At 41.8% G+C, this 22493-nt stretch overlaps 1 protein-coding gene across 4 annotated transcripts in view; it reads left to right on the top strand.

The window, feature by feature from the left end:
* Positions 1 to 22493, top strand: part of LOC142014786 (uncharacterized) — a 169609-nt gene that overhangs the window by 5547 nt on the left and 141569 nt on the right. For 3 of the 4 annotated variants that reach the window (XM_074997907.1, XM_074997900.1, XM_074997906.1), the window contains exon 2: positions 20965 to 21033. The gene's annotated coding sequence lies outside the window, so the exon portion shown is untranslated. Of the gene's footprint in view, positions 1 to 5836; positions 5867 to 20964; positions 21034 to 22493 lie in introns of those variants that run through there. The other variant, XM_074997901.1, reaches the window with a different exon arrangement.

Raw genomic sequence — 22493 nt, 5'->3', positions numbered from 1 at the left:
TAGGATTCTAGGTCCGAGTGGCAGATGGATGACTGTGTCCCTCTTAGTAGGGAGTCCCTGACCACCATTACCCGCCTTTTTCTCTTTGGGGTGGTGGTCGTAGAACTCCTATCCCTAGGACTGCACATCCCATGAAACAGTGGGGACTCTTTCAGATACAATCCCTGTGAGGTATCGGCTCCAGTTATCTCTGCCGTATCACCTGTGGAGAGAGGCTGAAAGTGGTTACTTAACTCCACTGGAAATGGAGAGACCTGAACTGGTTTTCCGCTCCTGGAGGTAACATGCTTCCAGTTCTCTTCCTTGTTTTGGCAGCCTGCTGTTCCTGCAGTATTATCTTGCTTTCTATCCAGAAACCTAAACTGAGCACTGTTCAAGGCAAATCTATGCATGAAATATATGAATAAAGCATTGTCCACACTACTTTCTAAGTTCCCTTGATAGTTGCCTAACATCTTAGTTGCTTTGTGGACCATGGCTGCATGCTGAGATGCCCTTAATGAGGGGGTACATGATGCTATCTAGGCTATTTATCTGAGCAATCACAACTAATTCTGAATCACAGAAGTATAAAATAAAAAAAATCTGTTTGATTACCCAGTCAGTCAGTCAGACTCCATTGCATAGCACTTTACAATTATCTGGATTAAGTTTAATTTGTTACTTTTTTGTCCACTTCCCAAATTTTAATGTTCTCTAGTTTTAAACAGCTGAATGACTTTCTGCTCAAAAAAATTTGCCTCCTCACTTTTCACCCTTGGATTAAGTGCTAAAGTACCAATTTCTTTCACAGTTTAGAATTGTATGTTCCTGTGCGCTCTCAAACAGATTCAGTCCATGGAAGGTTTGTGCCTTTTCCTTCTTATTACTAGGTTTTCTTAACAGCTTCTTGAAAGACCTTTATCAAAATTTCTTGAAATATAAAGACAAAAAAGCAGTCAAGTAGCACTTTAAAGACTAGCAAAATAGTTTATTAGGTGAGCTTTCGTGGGACAGACCCACTTCTTCAGACCAGAAGTGGGTCTGTCCCACGAAAGCTCACCTAATAAACTATTTTGCTAGTCTTTAAAGTGCTACTTGACTGCTTTTTGTTTTGATAGTGTGTAGACTAGCACGGCTTCCTCTCTGTTACTATTGAAATATAAAGGTATCTCCTGTTTGTTCTCCCTTTATCCACTGTTACCACGTCTTGGAGACTTCTGTTATGTGAGATAGGCATGACTTTAGCTTTCCAGAGGCTGTGCTGGCTTATTCGTACCATAATTATAGTATCTCCATCTTTGTAAAGTATTGCACTCTTTAATACTGTTTTTATTTTTCTCAAGAGAGAGGGAACAGCTGACGTATGAACACAAGGCCATCATTTTTTTCAAGAAGTATCTTCGGTCTTTAGAACTTATTTTGTCGTCTCGCTCCATCGCTTCTCTCTCTAACATTCTCACCTGTACTATCTATAGTTATACTAGCTGAGATGTTCAGCCCTAGTCACCTGTGAGATCTTACATGCATGCACATTCTTCAAGTTCTCCACAGTTGTCTTATTCTGTTTGTCTTCTTTATGCCCTACTGATTTAGAAGACCACAGGGACTTGCCGGCAACCCACTTTTTTTCTGTTTTCAGGGGCATCACAGTATTTGTATATACCTCTCACTAGTTTAGCAACCATGACTGCTGCAAGTGATGGTGGTAACTGAAGTTTTTGGAAGTTAGTCTTATAGTTAAAACAAAACAGTTTGAGAGACTTGAAATAGTGACTTTAAGTAATCACAAGTCCATATGGTGCATTTTTCTTAGATGTTACTAGATTAGGTGCCACAGGCCAGTTGCTGTGTTATTTGTGTGCTTCCTGTGACTCAGTCCTGATTGCCAAAATTGGTTGCATTGGTCACTTCAGATGATGAAACGTACAAGTGGTAAGAGGCTTTAAAGCAGAGGTCAGCAACCAATATAGCAAGAGCAGCCATTTTTTCCAATTCGATAAAAAACTAATTAAAGAGCCACAATGCACCATCCTTAATAAATAACATCAAACTATACTTTTTGTAACCCCCATTTTCAGAGCAGCTCACACAATGATTTGTAATGTGATACATGTTTATTGCATGATGTTCGTAAACTTTTAACATGTTCCATTTCCTCACACTTTACCTTTGTGTTTGTACCACTGTCTTCTGGACTTTTACTTCCAAGTCTTCTCTCTGGAGGACTCTAGGGAGAGTTGTCCAATGTTTCAAGATCATATCATTTGCTATTTATATATGAATTGCTCATTTTGGGGCTTTTTGATGTTCACTGTTTATCAAAAATAAGCAGGAGGGTGTGTGTTTTTTTTTTTTTCCTTTGCTATTATAATGTTGGGAGCCACAAAGACATCCTTGAAGAGACGCATGTGGCTCTGGAGCTGCAGATTACAGACCCCTGCTTTAAAGAGACTAACTTGTTTGCATCTGCTTAAACAACTCTTGCGCTCATGCACCAATTATGTACTTTAATAGTGTCTGATGCTCTTGAAATCTCTTCTTGCAGCAGAAATCCTGCTTCATTTTTCCATGGAAATAGAATATACAAGAGTGCAGAACTTTGTCTTTATAAGGTCAAATAATCATGAAAAGAGAATGGTAGAAAGTCAATTTGAAACTAAAAGTCCATTGGCTTGTCTATGGTTGCATTTAAGCTGCTGTGTGCTTTCTTTAATTACATGTGCTATAGTAGTTCAGCTCTGCATTTATTGTGAGTTTCTGCTGAGTATGGAACTTGCAAACAAGGCAACTTAACAGAGAACAATTTCAGCAAATACTGTAGGTTTAAATTCATAGAGAGAACTGGTGTTTCTAATGATATCAGTGGATTTTAGTGGTTCCCTTTATTTCAGAATTGGAAGGTGCGCCTGTTCTGATATTGGAAAGGGGAATTATTATGTATATTTTAAAAGTTAGAAATAAATTTTTACAAATATAATGTAGATAAGGCTAGTATATGGCCCAGAATAATTGCCTGCTGTTCTTGTACCACAGTCTTGCGGTTGTCAGACAGAAGGCTGAACACATTCATTTAGCTGTATATTTGCTTTCATGTCCCTGACTTCTGACTAAAACATTTTTAACACCACGGTGATATTGCTTCAGAAGCTGTCCCCCTTGCTTATCGCTGACTACAAGTATTTATTTCTCTAGCTATGTTGTTCATTGAATCACAAACCTTGTCAACTAGCTTCTCTTTGCTCAGTTAACTCATCTTATTATCCACTACCTTGATCCTTTATACTACATAAGGGCCAAATTGGTTTTGAAGATAATTGGCAAGAAGGCTGGGGTATTCCTGGAAAGACACTTAGGTTTTGGACAGTTTCATTTTCTTTTTCCAGTTGTTTTCTTCTGCCCCTGTCATAGAGCCAAACTCATTGGGCAAAAGCTTTATAGAAAGCTAAGGACGATGAGGACCTCTGTGCTGTGGCTGAATTGATTCTGTTCCAGCATCATCTCCTGAAGTGCTAAATCTGAAGCACTGTGCCTGGTAGCCCTATTAATGGGAGCCTAGTTGAAGCAATGTAAAAATAATGCCTAGGTAGTTAATACTCAGTAAAATCAAACTGAGGAGATTTGGGTGCTGTGGTGGGCAATGGAGCTTTCCACTGGCTACAACTGACTTTTTAAAATACAGACTTGAGAAAATTCTATTGCTAAACCCACATATCAATACATCTTTATTGGGAGGGCAGTACTTAGTTCAGAATACACCAGTCACTCTAACACCTTTCAGTGATACCAGTTAAAATGTTGTTCCCCTCCCCATACCATTCCAAAGAGCACAGAACCAAGTACCTCACTAATTAAACAGAGGATACCACGAAGTCTGGTGTCTATAACAATGTTTAATGTAATCAGTTCAAACACATTGTTTATATAACAAACTGAGCTGCTATTAATAAGAAGGCTCATCATTAGAACTCTAGTATTTTCCAGGACAGGGGTTCTTGAAGTCTTTCACGTACAGATGCAGTCTACGTAAAGCTACCCTGGTGGCCAACTGCCATGCCCTCCCTTTCACAGTCATGCAGACCATCCTCTCCCATTGGTCATAATTGCATGATATCCCTGTGGTAATATAAGCAAATGCTTAAGTAGAAGAAACTATTAATAGTTCTTACTGCATTTTTAGCTGTTTCTCATGCAATTTAGCAATTGGAAATAGGGTACAGAAGCCAGCACCAAGTAATTAGCTACCTTTGCACAGACTACGGCGTGAAACTCTGTCTTGGCCTGTGAAGCCGTAGCAATGGATTTTTAGGAACAAGTACTTCAGATTAGATGAAAGGTGGGCAATAATTTTTGATGGGGGGGAGGCACTCCAGCAATTTGGAAAGTGACCAAGGGCCACACTCTTCCATGATATTAAAAGCAGAGGTGCAGGGTCTGGGATGAAAGTTGGAAGCAGAAGCAAACTTGGGGCAGGGGATTAGAGTGTAGCAGAGGGTGTGGTGGTTGGGTGAGAAGGAGGCTGTTGTAACCTGGGGCAGGGAACTGGGGGTACAAGAAGGGGTGTAGAGGGTTTGAGTTGTGATCTGGGCCGCCAGGAGGGAGTTGTGACCCCGGGCAGGGGACTGGGGTGCAGGGGTTTAGGCTGTGACCTAGGGCAGGGAGGGGGTTGTGACCTGTGGAAAGGGATTGGGATGCAGAGTCTGGGAAGGGGTATGGGCAGGAGGAGGCGCAGAGGATTTGGGGGAGGGAAAGTCTGTGGTGCCAGAGAGAGGCTGTGGCTAGGTGACTTACCTGGGAGGCTCCCAGCCAACAGTCCTGCAGGGCTCTCAAGCAAGCTCTCTGCCTGCAGCTGACACAGCTAGTTCAAAACTGCTGCCTGCTCTATATAGTTCTCTGCTTCAGAAGCCATGTGCAAGGGGAGGCTTCATGTGCTTCCTCTGCCCTTCCCCCCCAGCAAAATCTCTCAGCTCCTATTGGCCAGAAATTGGCCAATGGGACCTGAGAGATTTTGCAAGGGGACAGGAGCAGGGTGTAAAGCCTCCTCTCCCACTGGCATCCAGAACAGAGTGCTGTATGGACCAGGAAGCCACTTAAAGCAGCAGCTGGCTGCTCTGTGTGTGAGGTGGGCTGCTGGCCAGATCTTGCCAGTCCCCGGGTTAGATAGTGAGTCTCAGGATGCACCAAGACCCTCCAAACTTAAACAAATGAAGCACTTGCCCCAGTCTCTCTTATTTCAGTCCAGAACTTGCCTCAAATCCAGGGAAAATGTCCTCAAAGCATTTGATACCCATAGGAGGACCTCTTGAGAGTATGTAGGTCCCAGTCTGTAAATTAATCTTCCTTTTCTGAACCATCAAATTGGACAGAACCACACATTGGCTGTATTTTTGGTAGTGTTCTTATGCATGCAGGCTCTTCTCTGCCTGGTTCATGCCAGCTTTTCCTATGAGTCTGTCTGTTGGTGTGAACATTGTTTTCACTGCTTTTGGCCCTGCTGGCTTTCTGACAGCAGAACTAAAGCCAGCATGTATAAAAACATTTATTAACACCTTCAACAGTTAGTTGATCCTTCTGCCACTCTGAGAAGTGGGGATGGGTTTTGTTTGGTCAGCAGTGTGGAGTGTTCACATTGCCAGTGAGCTTGAAATAGCTGAAAGGACCATTAGTGCTCCCCCAGCAGTCCAGCCCTTTTCCTGCTTTCTTCTCTCCTCGCCCAGCTGGCTCATTTCTTAATAGCTTTTGTTTGGGACCAGCCAGCAGGCTTGCATTGTTCCTCTGTGTTTCCCTTCCCAGCTGGCATGCTCAGTTTCTCTTTGGGGCCAAGTGACAGTCTGTGCCCTGCAAGCTGCCTGCAAGAGCTGACCTTCCAATTCCATTCTGAACCTTGGTAAGGGATATTCTCCTTTTCCCCCATTGCCTGGTAGTTAGCTAGTCTAGCTAGGAAGGGCTGGGTAGTAGGAGTATGGCTCCCATTTGTTCTAAGCAGGCGAAACTCTATTTTACTGATCAAATTTAGTTTTGCGCTAGGTATTTTCAAAGAATATCTATATGCAGCCTTTCTCATCTGATCACTAGTGATTTTACTAGTTAGTGTGTACTGTAGGCTCATGTATGGAAGAGAGTTACAGTGCTAATTAACTAATTTCTGTTGCTTTTCCCAGCAATTTACTAAGGAGTGGAAAGTAGTGAAATGGTCTGTGCATGTTTAGGAGTTTTATGACTGAAGTTAATTGTTTCTTGAAGAATTTGATTTTTCAAAAGGACACAGTGGTTTTTCTGTCTCCTCATCATTTTTGTAAGTGGAATCTAATCCAGTGGACTTTCTTGCTTGATTTCAGGATGATTAATAAGAGAGGATATAAAAACAAGCTTCATCTTCCATGATGAACACTCTCCATACCATAGTTAAAATTGGATTAAAGCTGTTTCCAGTGCAATTGACAATGCTACTTGGAGAAATTACAGGTTAAACCGCTCTCGTCTGGCACCCTCAGGACCTGACTGGTGCTGGATGAGAGAATTTGCTGTATGACGGGAGGTCGGTATTTTCTAGCACTTTTACCAACACTTCTGCTGCTTACTGGGCTCTTAGAAGACATTTGGGGTATATTACAGCTAAACAACAGCACAGAACACTGAGAACCAGGACTAATGGCTGTAAACAAACTATATCGGACCATGGGAAATTTGGCCACAGCCATGATAAGTAGTTTCTAGTTAATTTAAAATCATGCCAGATTACAGAGTTTGCCATACAAGAGGGTTCCAGATTAGCGAGGATTCAACCTGTAGTTGAAGTAACTGGATTTAACCTTATCTTTTGGTTGTTGACTTGCCCTATGAGATTCATTGATGGATTCAATTGAAAGGTGAGATAATTCTGTAAACCAGAAGGGCTGACTTTTGTGGAATTTCCTCTATGAATATTGGAAATACTGTAGAGAAAAACACTGTTCTCTCAGCAGTTCTTATTTGATGTAGAGCTTTAAGTGAATGGAAGCTGCTATTGTTGTCCTTTTGACTGTCTAAGATCAGTGTGTAGATCCCAAAGTAGACTCTGTAGGTCATGAACTATGGATTGTTGAGTTATGTTAGCAAGTATAAAGTGCTGCAGTGTTCTTAGTTTAGCAGCCTCAATCTGTGAGAGCAAATTATTTTGTACATCTTCTTTTAAAATATGGAAAATACAGTGTATGAGCTGAGATTGGATTAGTCAAACTCCACTATCTTCAGAGTAATTTGTTGTGACTCCAGATCCAGCATAATCTTGTTACACACTTTGTATCTTCTGTCTGCAGCCTGCTAGTTAAAAGGTAAAAATGCTGTTCTAAATTTTTGCTTAACTGATGAACCACAAACGTTCTTCCTTCTACATAGCTTTACAGTACTTCCCCGTCTATGAGCAAAGTAAACTGTCAATTAAAGTTCCATAAAACTAGCAGGAAAAAAAAGTACCAAAAGCTTTGTATTGTCTTCAGCTGTAGTAGAGTAGAAGCCAGCTGCACTAAGTATGCAGGGTCATGCCAAATCAGTACAGTATGTGGATGGAAATCTTCTAAGCATGAACATAAGGGCCTTTTTGGTCATTCAGTGGTGACTCTTCCTCTGAGAGTACCAAACCATTGCTTCAGAAGATTAGTGATGATCTCTGCTGCTGGACGTGGTTTCTTTTTTTGTGAATGCAAAATCAGGCTTAGATTTCAGTGTGCTTGGTTCTGTAGAGTCTCTCTTCCCCAAGAGCTTATAATCAAGGTAATTAGTGATCCCAGAATAAGTTGAATTATTGTGATTGTTACCCTTTGTGTCTTGGCTAATGTTTCTTGCATGTGTAGACTTCTGGTGCTAAAACTCTTGAGTAATCTTGGTCTGTTACTAGTCAGCTGGTGGGAAGAGTGATCTCTGTGTACAAATTTATGCTTTTTGAATGCTTTGTTCTCCTTCTGGAGGATGAAGTGCCCTCAATAAATATTAGAAATGTTATTAGAAATATCACAATAATGAAATTTTTAAAGCTCTTTAGATGGATAAGCATTGTAATGGCTTCTAGTGCAAAAACAGTTCAGTTTGAAGTACTGCTGTGGCTTTTTGTTTAAAAAATTACATATTATGTGAAGGAGCAGCCTTTACTCTCTGACTAGATCTATTTAAAGCAGTCCTTAATTTAGAGATCTTGGTGAAATTATTTGTTAGGCTTTGAGTTTTGATGTACGATGTGGCTTTGTATGGTTGTGTCTAATATAAGATACATCATATTTTAGAACTGAGGATGGACTGAAGAATGGACAGCAGTTTTGTTGAATGACCATGTGATTAGTCACTATATAAACCTCACAGGAAGATTAATTCTACCTTATCAAAAAAGGCTCTGATCATGTTTGCTAAAGAGGAGATACAGGTTAAACTTCTCTAATCTGGAATTCACTCATCCAACAACATCAGTAATCATCATGATTTTAGTTATCTGGACCAACACTTATCATGAGTGTGGCTAAGTTTCCCATGGTCCCAGCCACCCATCCTGGCTCTCAGTGTTCTGTACTGTTGTTTAGCTGTAATTTACCCCTAAATGTCTTTTAAGAGCCCTGTAAGCAGTAGAAATGTTGGTAATGCTGCTAGACAATATTGATCTCCAATGGGCCAGCAAATTCTCTTGTCTGACACTGGTCAGGTGCCAAGGGTGTAGGATGAGAGAGGGTCAACCTTTGCATGTTTACATTGATTTCTGGGTGGTTATTATTTAAGTTGCAGATTGGCAGGTTCAATTTAGTTCCATACATTTAAGCCAACTCAATCTGTTTTTTTTAATGCATATATGTTGCTCCTTTCCATGAAAGACTCTTGCTGCTGCTTTTGATGGAGAGGTAAAGAGGATTATTTGACAGCATCTCATGTTAAAGTAGTGTAGCTGGGCAGACTGAAATTCCCCTAAGCCTGTACATTCAGAATTAAGGCCAGGACTCTCTTATATAGTCTTCTTGATAACCCTATTAAAGCATCTGCAATGGCAGCAGTTTTTCGGGGGGGTCATTAGATACATCAACCCCTCCTTGCTCATTCATCTTTTACTAGCCAGTTGTGGGGGAGAGGGAATTCTCCCTGCTTGAGATGCTATCAGGCTACTTAGAACACAGGAATTCCTATGAGAACAGTACAGCATTGTGACTTCAGGTATAATCATCTGTAGAGACTACTGCTGGCGTTTTTGATCATTCAAGTCAGCGTTGTGCAATAGGAATTCAAAGCTTTCCCCACCTGTGGTTGTCGTGTTTCCATATTTGCCACACTATATTGTGCAAAACTTTAAAAATAATATTAGAAAAAGAAATACCTTCTGGCCTCTGAATTCGCACAAAACTGTGCGATGATGTAATAATCACGGACATAAGTATGGCAACATGACTTATTGCAACAAAGAAAGGCTAACTATGGAAAGGCTTTGAACCACATGTAGCTTGTAACAACTGCCCCCCACCCCCCCGGCATGTCTGGGAGTGGTGCGGCTTCAGCTGTTCCCTGCGACTCGTGCACAGATGCAGCACTGCCCCCACAAGTTAGAGGGCGTGATACCAAACCCCCATCCTTGCCATGCCCTGCAGTGCTCCCTTTCAATGCAGGTGGTGTCGTTGCCCACAGGGGGTTCCACATTGGCTGGAAGGGTGCTTCACCTGGTTGAGTGCACGGATTAATCCGGTGACTTCTGGGGTTGGGCAAGGCGAGAGTGTGGGTCACTGTCTGCAAATGCCCATGTGTATGTGCAGGAGCATGCCAGAGGGTTTGATTTTGGCAGGAGCACGTCTAAGGGTAGGGAGCAGCCAGGCTGCTGGGGATGTTTGCCTGTATCTGGATGCTCCAGGCAGTGGGAGAGCACCCAGATGCTGGCGTCACTCCATATTGCCACATTTCCACTGCATAGCTTTCTCCGTGTTAGTTCCAAGTAAACATGATGGAGGTGTGTGCTCAAATGGAAATTCTGTCTGTCTGTCTAATGCACACAATGTGTGCAGTTTCCTGAAGGTGAAATTATCTATTTCATAACTAACAACGATTGATCGTGTCTTAACTCGTGTCAGTTGCAATTGCATTGCTCTTGCGATTCGCATCGCCTGCTGCGTTGCACTGGTGCTAATCATCCTGAGCACGTGTGATGAATTAAAAGAATTATAATTTCTTAAGTTAGGTATGTGTGCATTCACCACAAGGCAGCGCCCTGTTCGCCACGTATGGCGAGTAGCGAATGTACTGGACACTGTGGTTCTGAGATTCTGCACCTGCAGACAAAAGGATGTGGAGGAACAGCTTTTCCCCATGGCAAAGAAAAAGCCGAATGTCCCATCATGGTTTAAAAAGGCCAACTCTTAAGTCCCTTTAAAGAACATAGCCATTAATATCCAAGGAAGTGCCATGTTTTGCCTGTTAGGCCTGATAGGTCTGTTATTCCCGCTGTCCTTTCCTGCTGGTTTCCTGTTTGGCATGCAGCTGTAGTACCTTTGAGCACCCTATGGCAGGGGTGGGCAAGATCCGACCTGTCAAATTTTTTAATCCGGTCCACAACCTGTCCCTGTGGCAGGGAGCAGACTGGCTCAAAGCAGTTAGCTGCTCCCTGTGCTGCGGTGGGGGTGGGGTGGGGTGGGGTGGGGTGATAGCTTTGCATACTTCCCCTTCCCCCAGCAAAATCTCTCAGCACCTATTGGGAACGGAGAGATTTCACTGGTGGCAGGCACAGTGCACAAAGCCTTCCCCCAGCACAAAGAGCCACATGGAACAGCCGGTGGGCTGGGGCTGCTGGCAGGCAGGGAAGCCTGTCTAAGGGTGCTGCTGGCTGAGAGGTGCTTAGGTAAGTGTTTCCTGGCCAGAGCCTGCCTCTAGCACTGCATCCCAACACCCTCTCAGACCCTGCACCCACTCTTACACCCCTCCCCAAGGCCAGACTCCCATCCTGCAGCCACAACCCTTTTCAAATACTGCATCCCAACACCCTGCCCCAGGTCACAGCAGTGTTTTCTCTAATTGTTTCTGTCCTTGGGCATGTACGGATAATGCACCACCAGTGGAAGCACATGCTGCCCACTGTGGGTAGCTGTAGGCGCTCTTCTGATCAGCTGGGCGGCACCTGAATTTCTGTTGGGTGGCCGACCAAGCACTCAGGTTATAGGAAACACTGGTCACAACCCGCTCCTTCACCCAAACTCCCTCTCGGACTCCACATTCTCTCCTGTACTCCAGTCCCCTAGCGCCCTTCTGCACCCAGCCTGTGTCCCAGTCCCTGCGCCCCTCCATAGAAAAGTGCCGCCCTTGACCACTTACCAAAAATCCTGGAGTGGCCCCCTCCATCAGAAATTATTGTGCCCCTTTGCCTGATGGAGATGAAAGACGAGAAATACTTTTTGGAAGCACTGCAGAGCTGCTTCCCTCTGCTAGCCAATACAGAGAATGAGGAGCGTGCAGGGATAACAACTGAAGAGTGATAAGGTCAGAGGTAGTTCCTCGTGAATGTGCGCTAATGGGGTTAGTGGTTAGAGCAGTTGGCTGGAAACTGATTTCACTCCAGTTGGAGTCGTCATCAAGTTGCTTTATTACTTTACTGCTTTGCCTCAGTTTCCTCCTCTGTAAAACGAGGGGAGTGATGGTTGTCACAGGGCTGTTAGGAGGCTTTAATATTGGTTAAGTCCTAGGAGGTACATTGTTCAGACAACTTTATAGACACACAATGAATAGCTGGGAAAACATGTAATTTCTCATGAAACCTGGGAAGGTTTCCTTCAGGGAGTGTTTTAATCAGAGTTTTATTTAAAACATTCATTCAGCATACTAAAGAGAATTTTCCCCTGTTTTAAAGGAACTGCAGGCCCTGAAATGTGTCCATGTTTTCCCAGAGTGAAGTGAAACAAATCCTACTGTCATGCTCATCCACCGCTGGCAGTGAAACTGAGGACAGATTTTTTTGCTTGCCTCTCTGTTAGTATTTATTATGTTTAGCTCAGAGCTGGAAAAAAAACTGTTAAGTGCTTATTGCTAATACCTTGTTGCTGTGAAAATGATCTTCTCGAGATGCTTGCCTGCTGCTGAGACAGCCTGGGTATTTTTAATAAGGTTCTGTACACATTAGCTGTGCCTGAAGGGTTACAGAAGTTCATGCTCATAACTAAGGAATTTTACTCATTTCTAAAAGTGTAAAACCTCTCTGATAATCATGCAGTGTCCAGGGCCCTGAGTATGCTTGTTGATGGTAGTGCTGTGGGAAGGCCAAGAAGAGATCCCAGAAGGGGAACGGCTCACAACCTGAACTAGCATTTAAACTTTTAAGGAAAAGCATATACTGTAAACTCTTCCATATCCAGCATTCTATTATCCAGAACTCTCAAATAACTGCATTTTAACCATAAGTAAATTTTAGTAATGTTTTCCATAAGTACAGTATAGTGAAAGTAAATACAGATAAACACAGTGAAAGTTTACATAGTAACAGAGAGGTAGCTGTGCTAGTCTATATACTATCAAAAAAAGCAGTCAAGTAGCACTTTAAAGACTAACAAAATAATTTATTAGGTGATGAGCTTTCGTGGGACAGACCCCCTTCTTCAGACCATAGCCATGCCAGAACAGACCATAAGCATAGTTGAGATTGTGTCTCATTTGGCATTGTTTGTGTGTAATGTCAGCCTGAGCATGGTTGCGGAAACACTGTACATAGAAATCCAGATTTACTACAACCTTCAGGGGGAGTCCACATAGAGTTCTTCCTCTTTTGTTGTTGTTGGGGGGCGGGTGTCGAGAGAGTCAGACTGTTGTTCATAAGTGTGCTGGAAAAATTCCTTTAGACGGAGGAGGTAAAAGAAGGCTTCAAAGTAATTGTTGATTACTATTTTTGGTTCTCTATGCCTTAATATTGAGTCTGTTCTGGTGTGGCTGTGGTCTGAAGAAGTGGGTCTGTCCCATGAAAGCTCACCTAATAAATTATTTTGTTAGTCTTTAAAGTGCTACTTGACTGCTTTTTTGTTCTGAAAGTTTACAGCTTACATTACTAGTGTTGTTGGTAAATAAAGTACTCTGCATACCTTTTTTTTGCTTATTTATTCTTGTTTTTCATTAGTGTTATGCATTGCTAGATATACCTCTCTATTATCCAGATATTTGAATATCCAAAAACCTCCCAGTCCCGGGGCTGCTAGATGTGAAAGAGTTTAGTGTATGAAGTTATAAAAGCAGAGCACCCTGTACCTTCACTCCTCTTACCTGCCTCCTCCTGATAGGCCTGTCACCAGGAACACAGTCCCCTTTTCGAGCAGTAGCATTCTCACTTTGTAGAGGATGACACTGCAGTCATGTGGCACTTTAAAGACTAACAAAATGATTTATTAAGTGATGTTAGTCTTTAAAGAGCTACATGACTGCTGTTTTGTTTTGTTAGAATACAGACAAACCCGACTACCTCCCTTTTACTTTTGTATCGGATGGAGGGCACAGGACAAGGAGAGGGTAGCGGATGCACTTTGCAATTAAAAAGTGTTAATCCTAATGTTAGCTGATACCCTGGTCTGCAATTCGCATTTTCAGGGAGACAAAGCTTTACAGAGTGAATGCAGCTTTCTTAAATTTAAGTACTGTAAGCTGAGAGAGAAATGTCCCTGTTACTGAGGAAAATTGCCTTCCTTTAAACTATAATCTGCCAGTGCAGTGGGATGGGTGACCAGGTTAGAGTTATGTCCTTCCATTATTTCCATCTTTGCTCTGTGTGTTTCAGATAGATTGTGCTCAGTTCGGAACTAGTGGTGACTTTAAAAAAAATTAAAAACACCCCCCCCATGAAAGATTGACTTTAAAAAAAATATTGAGGGGGAAAAAAAACCCAAAACAAAACAAAAACAAAAAGCCCCCAGAAGGCTCTCCCATGAGTATACAGTTTGAACGGTTTTTTGAAAGTCTAATTTTCCTGCTCTGGTTAGAGCAGTAATTTGAGGCAGAAAGAGGATTTAATGTAAGTGGTAGTGGAAAATTTGTGCAGGAGGCTTGGATGCTGAGGCTGTGCAATGGTCTTGTGGCTTTCATCACCATTTTCTTTCCTTGAGAGAATAGTGTTCATGGTGTTTCTGAAATATTTGGAGTCTTTTCAATGGGGAAAGAGATTTGGTTTGAGCTTTTTTGGTTTTTAAAATGCTGGTGTCTGATGTCTGAAGTCCATCTTTCAGATACAAAGACTGGGGAATATTATGAGAATATTTATTCATAGTCCTTGATGAACAGATGCAGTCATTCTCTGAGTAAATCTGCCTGCCACTATATGTCAGCTCAATAAACAGGAAATATATCCCAAGTTCTTGATACAACATTGTATTTAAAAACTGAACATTCACTTTCGCTCATCATTTTGATGTATTGTGACTGAAGATTTACATGAGGTGTTTAAAATTTTTAGTAGTATAATATGAATATGCTCTGCTAAAAGCTTTTCCATCCAAAATTTTTAGTGCAAAATATTGATGTAGAAAGTAGTTGTTTGTCCATGCACCACAAAATCTTTACCACGGAAATACATTTACTACTCCACCAAAATTATGGTATGAACAAAACTGGAAAATCTTTTTAACTGGAAGAGTAAAACCCCATATTTCATTTTTATACCTTTTAATTTAATCTTTGCTATAATTGGGCTGCTTGAAAAAAATCTAGTTGTGGCAGTTTGTATCCAATAAAAACATCTTGTTCTAATAGGTCTCTTTTCTGTGGTGTGTATCTGACTCTTCAGACATTATCATTTGGTGTTTTTACAGTCTGGAAAGCAGACTGCTCTGTTGCAGCTTCTGCTTGGAGCCGTTGGATTTCTTTTGTGCAACCACCATACAAGGAATTTAGTAGAGCACTGGAAGTAAAGTCTTTTTGCTCACTTAACATAGCATCTAATAAACCAGGACAGGGCTAGCATAAAAAGAAATACAACTGCTTTAAAATCCATTTATAAACTGCACCCCCACTAGAGCTTTGATTCTTGAACAGCCTTATAGAGAGGGAACAGGGAAACTGGAAGGAATATCTTGTGTGCGAGAACAAGTAGTAGTCCTGTGGCACCTTATAGACTAACAGATATTTTGGAGCGTAAGCTTTCATGGGCAAAGACCCACTTCATGAGATGTGGTATCAGTATAATGGTTCTTAAATATGAGGCGTTTTATTTGAGGGGTTTTATGATCTTTATACTGGATAAGGGACCGTGTGCTGTATGATTGTAATCCATGCTCTAATGATGGTCCATTGTCTCAATTTAGGGAAAACCTTTTACTCCTTTAGTACTTCTATCTGTAAAATGAGGAAAATACAGACTTTTCATTAATGTTAAATTCTACGTATTATCTTGCTCCTATTTTTTCTGAGATTGGCAAGGATTAAGTCCCACCTTGGTTTTATCAGTATCATTGAAATTATTAAATTCTACAACACAGGGTTCAAACATTCTTACATGCTAATGAGGATCGTGTCTTGACTGTCACTTAAAAGAAATCTGCATTCTAAACTGGCATAGTTAGAGCTCTTTTAGCTTTTATTGTTGCTATTCGCTTGTGGTGATAGATTACAAAATTAATTATTGATATCCAGGAAAAGAAGCCAGGTAGTATTACCAAGTATTTATAGTCATTGGGATTTAGCCTCACATTGAACCTTTTATGTTGACTATCTATTTAGATTGATTATTTATTGTTTTGCTTCTCTGGGGAATTGTCTCATACTTTGACCACTAATATAGGAAGACAAAGAAGAGGGAGCAAGCATGGGAAACCAAAGAATTACTGTAAAATCCATGTGAGCATTGTATTTTCATTACACACATTGCTCTGTAAGTGGATTAGCCTCCGTGCAAGCTGTCTATAGTCCAGGTTGTAATATCCAGTGCCTTAGCCACTGGTCACATTGAGGGCTGGTTTACATTAGACTATCAGATTGGCATATGATAGTTAAGTATGACTATCAGGCATCCATAGCTGAAGGGTATAAAATTCCACACTCCAGAGCTGTATACTTAAACTGACCTAAGTCCCCTTGTAGACTGTGGTAGAATTCTGTTGCCTGTTGGAGAAGTTGATTTCCTAGTCTGGCATGTGATTTCCTCCCTTTGGTATAGGTAGTGTCCACAAGGAAGTGCTACAGTGGAACAGCTGTGCCACCATAGTATTTTAAGTGTAAACAAGTCCTTAGGCTTTTTCCCTCCTTCCATCTTACTGAAGAGTCAACTTTGTAGCTGACTGCAAGGAAATCCTTGCAAGCCACCTTTAACGTGGGACAGCTTGTCCTTGATCTCACACACTGTTCCTCAGTCTCACAAAAGGTAAACAGATGGAGGAGGCAGTAGGGCCTACAGCAGGTGTCATCAGCCTTTCTGAGGTGGAGTGTTGAAATTTGACCTTTTGACCTCTATGTATGATCTGAGTGCTGGTGATGCTTTTTGAAGTCACTGATAAGTCCTACTTACAACAACTTCATTCATAAATAAAGATGTGGTTGGTAGCATTAGCTGGTCTTTTGTTCATCCATAGGTGGCATGGCTTTGAGCAAGCTGCTGGCTGCATGGGAGCTGATGAAAACTGGCTCACATCCCACTTTTGGCACACAGGTCAGGGATTGCTGACTCTGGTCTACAGCCTATTGTCTCCCACCCCACTTAATTTATTACTGTAACTTGCCAGATATGTGGGAGAAACTACTCATGTGGCATTTACTTGATATATAACAACTGCTTTTTTTAGTGAGAACCATGGAAGTGTATTATGGGAATGCCAAGAGAATGTGTTCTCATTGTATTTCTCAGATGTAAAGTCTACTTTTAACACTACTGGTGCTAGTGGAGACTTGGAAAGTAAATCATCACTGATTGTGTGATGAAAGGTTTTCTGAGTATTGAGGGTTGGGAGGGAAATATTCAACTTCTCTCAATGCAGGGTTGCTGATTTTCTGCTGTATCTCATAATCATCCATCACTCTTCCCTTGTCAAATTCCATGGTCACTACAGCTTTTCTCCGGGAGCTGTGTTAACTCCCGTTGTACTGCTGGGTGTCAAGTGAAGTGTTTGATATTCGCATTGTCTAGTGCTACCCAACATGCATAGGAAAGGATTTTTTGTTGTCTTCACCTTGTGTTCTGAGATGCTCCTTCAGTAGAGTTTCTGTGGTTTCTCAGGCTCGAGCAGGAAGTAACAGAAATGATTCAAATTCAGATGAGCTGAAGCAGCTCCCAAGAGCAGCTTGTACTGTGCAAACCTAATGTGCTAACTTAGAGAGATCTGTAATGTGTAAATGAAGTACTGGCTTTATTGCACAGCCTAATTTTAGGCTATGAAAAGTAGTAGTTCAGGAAGTAACTGAGAGGCCTCGGAGTCTAGGCCTGCAGTGAAGAGTTGGGTGATGCTGTAGAATTTTAAGTGTAGCCTTAGAGCAGGGGTGGCCAATCCATGGCTCTTGAGCTGCATGTGGCTCTTTGAGCGCTGAAATGCGGCTCCTGCTCAGAGTCACGTGCTGGGAGTGCCTACCGCTGCTCTGTGCACGCACCCCAGCACTTGGATGGAGAAGCACATCGTGGTGGTGGCTCTGGCGAGTTGCCAGCATGTGAGTGTATGGGTGGGGGAAGGCGGACGTGGAGGTGCCTGGCTCTTGGGGAAGGGGAGGGGAATTGGGTTAGAGCAGGGAGGCTGGGGGGTAGCTGGCTCTAGGGGAGCGCAGGGAGATAGGGTTAGAGGAGGAAGGCTAAGGGGTTGCCTGGCTGTGGGGGAGTGAAGGGAGACTGGGTTAGAGTGAGGAGATGGGGGTGTATAGCTCTGGGAGACGGGGAGGGGCACTGAGCCATATATTACATACAGTATTTCTCTCTTGCTATCTAGATATGTTATCTCTGTGTGTGTGTGTCTGTCTACCTATCTATATATGGGGGGGAGAGAGAGAGAGGGAGAGAGATTTAAAAATAAATATAAGTGATTCTTTGCACTCTATCCACAGCTATTTTGGCTTCTAGTCGGTAACTGGTTGACCACCCTAGCCTTAGATATTCAGTTCTTCCTCACTATTTAGATCGCTTACTTGTTGAACAGTCATTGGGAGAAGACCTAGAATGTTAAAATTGCTGAGGTCATGCTGTGTTGATAATAGATTTAAAAGCATATTACTATTTTCTTATCCTCACTGTGCTTCAGGGTTGAACAGGTTTTCTTGTTCATGAGAGCTAGTATTTTGCAGCTAAATGGACTTTGGTAACTACAGATACCTTCAGCAGAAACTGCTCACCATCCAAAGCATGTGACTTCTTATTTTTTTTCTAGCAGAGAGCTTTTTGCTGGGTTCTAACTTTGTTCCCCCACGTATTGACAAAGATCTAACTCACATTCTGTTGCTATATTACTGCCCATGTCCATACTTTGAGATAAGGGAAAAGTATCCCAAACATAAAGCTCAATTTTGCAATGTGTCTAGAGTTCTAGGGATACTGCATAGTTTCTGGTGGTTTGAGTGGGACTTTGTAGTATCACATCCATGATCACCTGGCACCTTGACCTTTACAGGGTGCCCAAGCGCTGCACATATGTGCTCCTTGAGGAGCCCCAGTGTATCACGAGTGTCTCATTCAAAGCCCATTGAAAGTAGTGTTGATATTGAATTCAGTGGACTCTGAATCAGGCTGTGATAACCAAGCAGTGCAGATCTTTATTATTGTGTTGTGTTCAGCTTTTTATCATCTTTGTAATATGAGGGCCGGTGAATATAAAATGTCTGATTTGGAAATGGTAGGGAATGTGTTTTCATGTCACTGCCCTGTGGTACATAGTTCTGACTTGATTTTTAACATTTCCCAGTTCTTAATAGGCACTTCCTATAGTGAATTAACATCTAGGTAATTACTGCATTTCTTTGCTTCCAAATGCCAACCTGATGCGTTGTCTTGTGTGATTTACCCAATCTGTTGTTTAGAGGAGCCTGTATTCGTTTGAAAATCTTATCTGCATAGTCTTGAAACTGTTTAGCAGAAAATAGTAGACTTCCTGAGCCTATGGGGATCAAGTACCTGAAATCCAAAATGCTCAACGTGCTTTTGATAACCAACTGTGACATTAACATGTCCATTAAAACCTTTTTTTAGTTTGGGACTGGGGAACAGGTGGTTGCTGCAGTCTGAACCCACACGGATTGTTGGTTTTTCCATCTGAACGGGGGCTGCTTTGCTTGTGGTTGCCTAAATCAGGTCAGAAAACTAGGTAGATGAGTTCCACTGAGAGGATCTGTGAATGTGGAAGAGGTCTGCCTCGTAAATCAGGCTTGAGCTTTTATCTTTTCATAACTGAATTTTAAACCAGGTTGGTCCTTTGAGTATGTCTTCTAGACTCACGACATGATAGCAGTGGCTCCTTTCACTGTCCTGGACTAGAAAAGGATTGAGTCCTTCTATAGATTTTTCTTAATGGGCTGGGCACTATTGCAGTAACTGTGTGACTGTAAAGCTGTTAGAACCTATATAGCAAGTAATAGACATCTCTAGAAGAACCTCTGAGTTCTCTTAAAAAGGATCTTACCTTGTTGTGGCCTTGTTCAGTCCTTTTGCCATTGGTCTGGGGGCTTAGGTTACAATGACTAATAGGTGGCTGTTAAATTAAGAGGTGAGTCTTCTCATTCTGCTTGAGACTGTAGACCTTGGCTATTTTAATGGTGTATAGCAAATAATTCTATGCATTTAAAGTATTTTTAGAGTCTTGTATCCCTTTAAAAAAAAGATACAAGACAGTTAAGCAAACGAATCTTTCTTGTAAACCTGGTTTATCCAGGAGCAGTTGGGTCTTACCTTGCAGTTGCATATGAAAAGTAGGAGTAGGGGAGGGGCTGTTTCCACCAGGCTTTGTGTGAGAACTGCTCTTCAGTTTTCTCTGTCAGTTTGGTGCAACCAGCTGTGAACCAGGTGTTTTAGTGGAGAGTCAGATGGAGACATACACCAACCTTTCTATTCTTGTGCTGAAAAATAAAAGCTTATATTAAGGTCCAGCTTTAAAGGGTGGAGCAATAATGAAAAGGAAATGACACGGAAGGTAAGAGTCACTTTCATCTGCCAACAATCCTTAATTAAAAATTGCTTTTGAATCAGAGAGCCACCTGTATTTAACTCATTCATAGAATTCTCGAGCTGGAAGGGACCTCAGAAGGTCACCTAGTCCAGCCCCCTGTCTAAAGCAGGCTTCTAATGGGTAATCTGTTTATCTGCGGTATCACAGTGAAGTCTCCTGTATTATAAAATTAGCCTCCCAAACAATAGAAATTATAGTACAAGGAGATGCTTTTTGATTCACTTCGTCTGATTTGGTTAATGAATAACTTTTGTTCACAAGGGATGCAGCACAATCAGACCAGCTGTCTAAGAAGCCACTGTGAGAGTCATGTGCTGTCATCAAATGCTTGCTTCATTCTCTTTGGTGAATTTAACTTGCTTTTTAAAAACCTTCTGGCACACTGAATAATGCTGTTCTGCTTTGTGTTTGCAGTTGTTGTACTCATGTTGGTATTAGGATATGAAAGGAACAGAGTGAGTAACCTAATAGTAACTAGACCAACTTTCATTGGTGAGAGACACAACCATTCAAGCTCCACAGAGGAGTCTTACCTTACAGTATCTAGAATGGCAGATGAATGATAGCGGGTAGAGCGTTGCTGGTCTCTGCTTCTGTACGACAACTGCAACTTTTAGGGAAGATCATGCCCTAAAGGAGAAGTTTTGCCATCTAATGGATATTCACATATATGTCACAAGGAAATCACATTTGAGTTTTTTAAATGGGGAGTGGGGAAGAGGTGAGAGACATGCTTTCTTGGGGAAAAAAAACAGAAACTTTCTTTTATGTTTGTTCATGGTGTAATATCTCAGTTTGCTAGAAGGCTGTTTGTAGGGAGAGTGGATAAGATGCTCATGTATTTCTGAAGCCTGGCTGAATTTCTAACACATGCACTATTCACTATTTCTCTTTGTTGCAGAAGAGCTTATTCTGTGGAATATACGCGATAATCAAGACTCTGCTTACTTTATTTGGAGGACTGCAGTATGTAAGTCATTCTTAATTTTGCAAAGTGTCAGTTTTGCCTAAAGACATAGCAATACCACTTGGGTGGCTACTGGTATGCACGTGTATGATATTATCTAATGGTAATATTGTCTGGAAAGATAATTGGGTTATATCATTTTAAGAGCACAAGAGACCTTAGCGTATACAAAGATGAATGCCATGTTGCTGCAATAGGTGATTAAAATGGTTGGGAGTGGGGTTCCCTGTAAGCAGAGCTCATGGGAAGCCACTCAGGAGAGGTTCAAATGCTGCCCAGCTGATTAGCCAAGCTCTGATAGCTGGCAGCATGGGTTTGTACTAGTTTGCACATCGACACATGCCTGGGTGTGCATAATAAAATTTATTCTGCATATGGATGGAAAAGAGGGAATGTTGGTTGGGAGTCTGTCAGGTAATGGATACTGTGTTTTGTTTATAAGACCACATTCTATCAAAAACTAAGTCATTAGTGGTGGTTTGATTACTGTTGTCTTTTACAGTCAGCTGCAGGACTTACCCGATAACTATACGTGACTGCTGAGAGACTCAAGTATGCTTTGTGCTGTGGAAGTGTTTTACGTGCATGATGGTTCTGCTTGTGAAATACTTCAGTCCTGTCAGGCATAGTTGACTTGTGGTAGCACTTCGAAGATGCACCCCCCCACTACCTTCCCTCCAAAATTTATTGCTGAATGGGGTGCCTCATCTTTCTCCCCTTCCTGCATGACCTCCCCTGTCGGAGGCAAGCTACCATAAATGGCTACTAGTGGAAAAATGCATTTTACCATTGTGGCTCTCCCTTAGCAGTTGAAGGCATACATGAATTAGTGTCTGCATGATAGAAGTTACAAAGTAAAAGGTAAATCTATACTTATTGGAAGATCGGTGTGGTGGTGGTTGATATTCCAGGGTTTGATTTAGTGCACCTAACAATGGCCGCACTAAATCAAACCACCAGGGCTGTCACGAGAAGTAAGGGAAGTTGATGGGAGAGTTTCTCCCATTCTCTTGTGGGGACAGCAGAACAAATGGATTTTTGATATGTCAACTCCAGCCACATAATTCACATAGCTGGAGTTGCATATCTTAAATGGATTTTTTGTCGTAATGTAGACCTGGCCAAAGTGAGCAGCTCTCTGCAATGTGTAGCTGCACCTGATGTCTGACACCTGTTTGTGCCATCTTTTAATTTATATCAGAATGTTTTTTTTAATGGTACGTCTGTCAATGGACTCTCTTCTCCCTACTAAGTTTATCCTCAGAATTTGAATAGCTCATATCTTCAAAGTTTCTGTGTATATAAAGTCAATAGTAGCTTGAGGGACCAACGCCCACTAGATTTAGTCAGTTCAGGGTTTATCCTGCCCAAAATGGAATAGCGTTGTTCATTTCTAATGTGTTAGCATAGGCCTTTATCAACCACAACAAAACCTAGTTAACCATCTATCTTCATCTAGATAC

This window comes from Carettochelys insculpta, chromosome 6 (assembly GCF_033958435.1).
Source record: "Carettochelys insculpta isolate YL-2023 chromosome 6, ASM3395843v1, whole genome shotgun sequence".
NCBI lineage: Eukaryota > Metazoa > Chordata > Testudines > Carettochelyidae > Carettochelys > Carettochelys insculpta.
Note: the sequence above shows the minus strand (reverse complement) of the source record. Positions and strands in the feature narration are given on the sequence as shown.